Genomic DNA, 7,650 nt, shown 5'->3' on the forward strand with positions numbered 1-7,650 from the left:
TTCCCTTTAATTGAAAAAGAAAGTTTATTTGACACTAAAAATGTATCAGGCCCACCAAACACTGATACAAAATACACGATAAATCAAGTCTTTAACCTCTATGATTCTTTAGACACAATACCTCTATCGAAAATAGAAGTTGAAAACATTTTTCTACCAAACACAGAAAAACTAACACTAGAATTACCCCAAAAACATCAAAACCTTGACCCAGTTATTAGACATTAAAACCTTGGCACAAGTATGAAATTTAACCAATTAAACCGATAACACATTTCTAGGAAATAAAAAACTTCTTAGATATTTCCGAAAATTTAATACCACTTCTATAAACGAAAACACAGATTTTCTAAAATACCAAACACCTGATCTCAAAGTACCGTACCTACCCTTAAGTATGATGCTTATAGCTTTTCATACTTCACATTCATTATATACTAAAGGACACTCAAGATCAGAAAAAAACATAGTCCAATCTTATTCGAATTTTTTATTTCCCAAATGCACCAATTTAGATTAAAAAATTATGCAATGTTTGTATTACATGCCAATTACAAAAACCATACCCATATCAAAAACAAATTGCAGAACAGCAAGATTTTAAAAGATAAAGTCTATATTTCAACCACTGAATTTCATTCGATACAAAAGGACCAATATTACCATCCTCAGAAGGAAACTCATTTATAATGGTCATAGTCGACGCATTATTCCACTACGTAGCTTTTAACCCAGTACCCCATTGTAATGCTTACTATGAATATACAACGTTTTATGAACACTGGATAGCAAAATTCTGATTACCCGAAATCCTTGTTGCAGACAATGGCACTGAATTCATAAAAAAACGAATTAATCACACTATGTCACTTATAAAATATTAAACACAAACAACGTACATCACATGCACCTTGGACTAATGGATTAGTCGAAGGCATGAACTGTTCATTACACAAATACCTCAGATGTATCATAAACGTAAATGATACACGATATACTGAATGGTCAACGGATGTAAAATTAATCCCTTTAGATTAAAACTCACAAATCCCAACAACTTTAGGATTATCACACTATGAAATAGTTTTTAATCAAAAACCACAAAAACCAATAATGTTTACAGCAATTTTTTCAAAAAAACACTCAAGGATATTGCCGACCAACCAAAGAATCATTATGTTACAATCTACCGCTACATACCCACCATGAAGATCACTTTCATCATCCACAAATCCTAAAACTAGCTTCTGGTACACACACCAAATGGATTCTGAACAGAGGTAAAAAACACAATAATATTTATCAAAAAGTAGCAAAAACCTTGTTACAAAGAAAAATAATAATTCCCAAATGAATTCTCGATTCACACCGGCTACAAATTTAAAATCGGAACATATGCAAAATTACATCACAAAATGGAATATACACAACAGAAATCAGTTCACCTCATTTTATGGCAGATATCTAATTCAAACAGATGGCGTAGATATTGAATTTTCAAAAGTTTTTACAGAATACATTAAAAAATATACAACAACAAAACTCACAAAGAGCAAATTCAAAATTCACAAACGATATAATTTCACTTATCTATAACTATTTATCTATACTAGAATTGAAAGACCCTCAAGGCGATTCACCAAATCAAACATCTCGATATACAACCGTACGCCAAGAAATAAATGTATTCTCAAAATTTTTAAATGCAATCCGTGAAAATCCTACTAGTAACGAAACAACCTAACACGTTAAACGAGATTTACAAAAAAATCTAGCATGGCTTGTAATCGATTATTTTGTTCACAATATTGAGATCATATCACTAGCAAGAAAAACTTTTAGACCACAAAACGCAAAAGATGAAACTATATTAGCAGAACAAACAGATTACGTTTGGGACCCCCGAATGGTCTCACGATTCCTTTAGTATTATACCAACAGATATATCAAGTCAAGCAATAATCACTGTTTCTATTGACAAAGATTATCTTAAAGTATACCCCTTTACAGTTGATGCAACACCTTTAAACTGTAACTCATTCTTCCCTGATAGAGCAGGACACAACAGTTTAAACTCCACTTTTATACAGCAAGACAACTTAAACGGAACAAGAAACCTTACACAACAAGATATTCAAACTCGATCACATTTCGTAAGTGATGAAACAATTGAAATAATAACAACAACAGCACAACAAAGCATTTCACCTATTCATTCTAACCTTACAACTCCAAAAACAAATAGCCCAACATTAACACCAACAGCCATACCATCTAAAGTAAAATCCTCTGTTGCTCAAAAATACTGACAAATGGATTACCAAACATTTTGAACAATAATAAAGCCATAACATAAACAAAAGATTTCACACAGAAATAAATTTGCAGAGCAAAATTATAGTTTTGTAAATAGATTAAAAACACCAAATTCTTCTAATATGAATACTCAGACGACCTATTCATACTCGCAAAAGCAAAATATACCACAATCAATTTCAAACTTAGTAAATTGTAACGATCAACCACGATCTACGCAGGATCGAAATGAAAATTACCCGTTTTTCCATAAAAACAAAAATATTACGATTAAAAACTATACTAGAAATCAACCCTCATACTATACAGTTATTTGTTCTCCATCAGATCATGACAAATTTTATAATCAAAATCATCAACGATGTGCCAGTCGGTCATGTTTGGAAATTTGACCTTGAGAAAAGCAAGAGCACTTAATTTTGGGGTGAAATTTAATTTTTCAAAAATTCGAATGGAGCCTGTCATGCACGATTTTCTCGCGATAACTGAAAACCGAAAAAGAGAAATCAGAACAATCGAGTGACAAACGCGGGAAAGTTGCAAGATAAATCGGTAGGAAATTGCTATTCGCAATTTCCGAGACAATAATAATCTAGAGTAGAGCTGTCCTATTTGAAATAGAAGACAGAGTGTTCCCGAGAACTGGACAATTATCCAACTGGTCAACTATTCAAACTGGACCAGAGTGAACCTTCGGTGGAAAGGTGGACAGCTTGAGTGTCCCAATGGTCCACATAAAACTGCATTCTAGAGTACAAACTTATTCCTGTTGTTGAAACTGACAAACATTAAACTCATTTAGTTACACCATTTAATTCTTGAGTTGCTTACCGACTTAATTACTCCCAATTCTTGAGCGTGATACAATGTGAGTACCAATTTAAATTTCTAGAGTGTGTTTTATAATTGTTATGTTGAGGTAAGGCGAGTTTTAGGTTGATCCATCTGAAATGGATCAAAGTTCCACTGTCTAATAAAAAGTAACTTAACGGATTGTTCCGACCCGGTTTTTAACGGCGTTCATGTATTTTGGGTATCTAGAGACCTAAGTATGGGGACGTTCCTAATTCTAGAGTGGGGGATATTTTAGTAGTAGCCTTTAAGCTGTAACGGGTCGTAGTCTCATGTCACAGACGAACCGAATTGGCTCCGACTGATTTGAGGTAGAAAAACACAAGAGATAGTGTCCCTGACTCTTGAGCCAATGGTTATAGGGCCTATTTTTCTTAAGCCTCATGTGTGACTACAGTAGACGAATGTTACACGATTCAACACAAGCCAAAGACAGCATTGATCAACCAGACATTTTCAAACCATACACACGTGATGAACAAGCACGACACTCAAGAAATAATCCAACACCATACAATAGTATTTTTCAATCACAAAACCCAATCAATACAGAATCTTATCAACCAACTCAAATGCATAACGATATTCCACTACCGTATTACTTACAACAACATGAAATAACACAAAATCAATTTACAATTTTTTCTCAAATACCAAACGCGGCAGAATCACTACGAATGACGATGAACCCATAACTAATGGGTGGATCCTTAATATCATCAAAAAAGCCACTAATGGTATTCACAGGTACAGATCGTGAATACTCTGTAGAAGATTATTTAAATGCAGTCACAGCAAATTCAATTCTGAATATAGGACCTGAACCAATAAATTCGCCACTTCATCAAAATTGGATACATAGACGCACATCTTTAATCCAAACTACACTTGATGGCGCTGCCCAAAAATGGTTCTAAGTTTCATTTATAGATATTAAATCAGATTGAAAAAGATTCACACAAGAACTCTCAAAAATCTTCTGAAAGAAACAAACAACATCAAAGAGTTTTATGCAATTAAATTTGTAGACTACCCATTGAAACAAAAAATAATTTGTAGTAAGAATTGAAACACTAGTCCGAAAAGCATACTCAATCAATACGCTTGGTTACAAATATATAAAGATGACAGAAATCCTAATGATGACTCTAACACCTCAACTGCAAAAAATAGCAATGAAAAAGAGAGCATCACATCCTTCCTCAATTCGAGAACCCGATTTAGACTTTAGGAAACTGGTAGATAAACTAGAACAAGCAGAAATCACAGTGAATTTTGAAGAAACAGAAATTTTCAAGTTACCAGATGTAAACAATATTCAAACCACCACTTCACAAATAAATATTACTCATGACTCCGATACAGATTTATCCGAAAAAATCACTGAGATTTTAAACACCTATGAGAGAAACCCAAATTTTAAAGGTCAACCGTCATTCAAAAAACAAGTTCAAAATCTACCCAACTAAAATATCCATAGTAAAAAAAATTCAGGTTAGTCGAAAAAAACTCAGTTAGTAAAAAAAACCACTTCAAAATAACTCTAATTACTCTAGACAACAATCACCTTGCACATCAAATTATCGAGGACGATCTCCATTTCAAAGAAATTCACGAAATTTCTCACAAAATCGATATAGTCGACCGACAATCGAAGCAATCAATATCGAAATAACTACTCAAGATCAAATTCCATCGGAAACAACTGTTCGTTTGATACATTCAAACTCTCAAAATAGACATTATTCAAATAATCGATCTAGAAACTCCCCATAAAATAGCAATAGAAACTATTCCAACGATAGGAACAGAAATAATTCAAATGATAGAACTCATCAATATCAAAATAACAGACCACGAGATAATTCAAACAACAAATCAAACAACAAATCAAACTATCAAAGATCAAATTATAATAATTATCCTAATAGATCACGCAAATATTCACAAAACAGAAATTCAAGTTATCAAAACAGACAGAGAAATTGTTCCCAATCACCACATAGGAATAATACACTTTACCATAATTCACAACAACACTATCGAAGTAGTACACCTTATTATCAAAGACAAATATATCAAGTACAAATTGAAGGAACTCAACCAGACCCCCTGGTTTTGATAATACAGAAAGCATAGAATTGCAATTAAATCGCTTAAATTGCGAATCCACAGATAGTGAAAGCGAAACAGAAAATACAATTACAAGCAACAAGATTCATGTTGAAAAAGACGATGAACCAATTATATACGAACAACCAATATTTTCATATTACTTTGAAAATCATGATCACTTCCTCCTAAACTGCTATACAAGAACTATAAATCATAACAAAACAATAGAAAAACATGTAGAATGTTCAAGCACAAATCATATTTACCAAACTATACCAAAGGAAAGACAACCTAACTACTAAAAATCTGGACAATTCCGATCCTCTTAGAAAGTCCAAAAAGCAAAAAATCCAATCACGTGATCTTAAAAATGATTTTTTAAATTAGATTCCGGAGCGGAGTCAAACATCATCAACATCCCCACTTGGAATGAAATCAAAATTTTGCATCCAAAACTAATAACTTTCAAAACAACAAGCAAGCTAGCAACAGCACAAGGATCAGCCTTAACAAACTATGGAAAAATCCAAATCTTCCTTGTTCCCACTCGAACAATGGAACAAAATAAACTCTTGAGCAAACCATTTAAAAAAACCTTCCATATCACAGATATATAACACAATATCGTCGGAATCCCATTTATTACTAAAAATATTTCAACTATAAATACTTTAAACAGCAGAATTCAGATAAAAGACAATTACACAAGAAAGAAAAACACAGCTCTAACCGTTTTCCAAAGAGTAAACAAACAACCAACATTTTTTTCCAAGTTCTACCCATATACAATCAAGAACGGAAATACCTGAAACCACTAGCAGGTTATGTACACAACTTTTCAATAAAACAAGTTCACCAATACGATACAAAAAAAACATCTTATGTGTCTGACCTTGAATTCAGACCGATTCATAATTTTTTCCGAGTAACAATCTCATTTATTTAATACATGAAAAATTCAAACTCAGATATACACGTATATAACAACTATAAAATAACCTAACCTCTAAGACTCCTTGGTTATTGTGAAACTAATGCAACCATTTCTCCCACAAAGGAAAAAGCATATCGAGTAAATATTTTTTTACAACTATTTGACATATGTCAATCAACCATCCTTGATGAAGAACTATCAATAAAAAATATAATAAGCAATGAAAAACACAACTTAGATTATTTCACGAAAACACCTTACTTTAAATTAACAATTCAAATTTCGAAATACAAATCAGAACAACAAAAATTCCTTACAATGTTCAAACTTCAACAATCTCAGATAACACAAAAAGAATTTGAACAATTAGCCGATTTATCAATGAAAAACCAAAAAATTTACGCAACATCTAAATTTTTTGTTGGAAAAGTAAACTCACCATTACTTTTATCTCTAAAACCTGATGCAGTTTTCAAAAAAAAACAGAGCAAGTAAAGTCCCAATACACTTGCAAGACAAAGTTAACAGATTACTGGACGTATTAGAACAATATGAAATAATTTCCCCAGTAAATAAAAAGAACAGCCAAAAGGAAACACATTCATAAATCCCGTTATCAGTTTAGCAGAATAATCATTAAAAATTGTTCTAAATGCAAGATATCTCAATTCACTCATTGATGAATCCAAATGTAACTGGCCTATTGAACCAATTCAAGTAATTCTCACAAAAATAAACGGTAAATATTTTAGAACAGCAGACAAGAATAGCGCAAATAATCAAATGCCACTAGATGAGTAATCACGACGATTAGGAAACCAACAATACGAATTTGGTAGACTATTCTATGGAATCTTCATAGGACCAGCAGCATTCTCAGTATTTATTAGTAAAATTTTTCGACCACTAGTATTTAACAAAAATGCAATAACATATTTAGACGATGTTTTCAAGCAATCACAAACCAAGGACGAAATGTTCATTGTTTAAGCAGAAAATCAAAAAAATATTACTAAACGAAAACATGAAAACAGCCCCAGATAAATCACACTTTTTCCTAACCCGTGTAAAATTTCTTGGACAAATAATTAAAAGAAACACTATAACTCCATTAAAATCCCGCATTGACTCAATTCAAAAATTTTAACCTCCCTCCAAAAAAAAAGAAAATTCAAGAATTTCTTGGAATGCTAAACTTCTTAAGTAAATACGTATATAAAATGCAATTCTATACTATTCTTAGACAACAAAATAATAGTGAATGGACATCAGAACATCAAACACGGTTTGAAAAAATAAAAAATCTTCTCACTGAACAAATTTCAAACACAATTCCAGATCTAGACCAACCGTTTTACCAATGTGCGACGCTTCTATTTTTGGCATCGGCGCAGCACTAATACAGTCTCACAACTGAACGAATAAAAAGAACC

This window comes from Symsagittifera roscoffensis, chromosome 5 (assembly GCF_963678635.1).
Source record: "Symsagittifera roscoffensis chromosome 5, txSymRosc1.1, whole genome shotgun sequence".
NCBI lineage: Eukaryota > Metazoa > Xenacoelomorpha > Acoela > Convolutidae > Symsagittifera > Symsagittifera roscoffensis.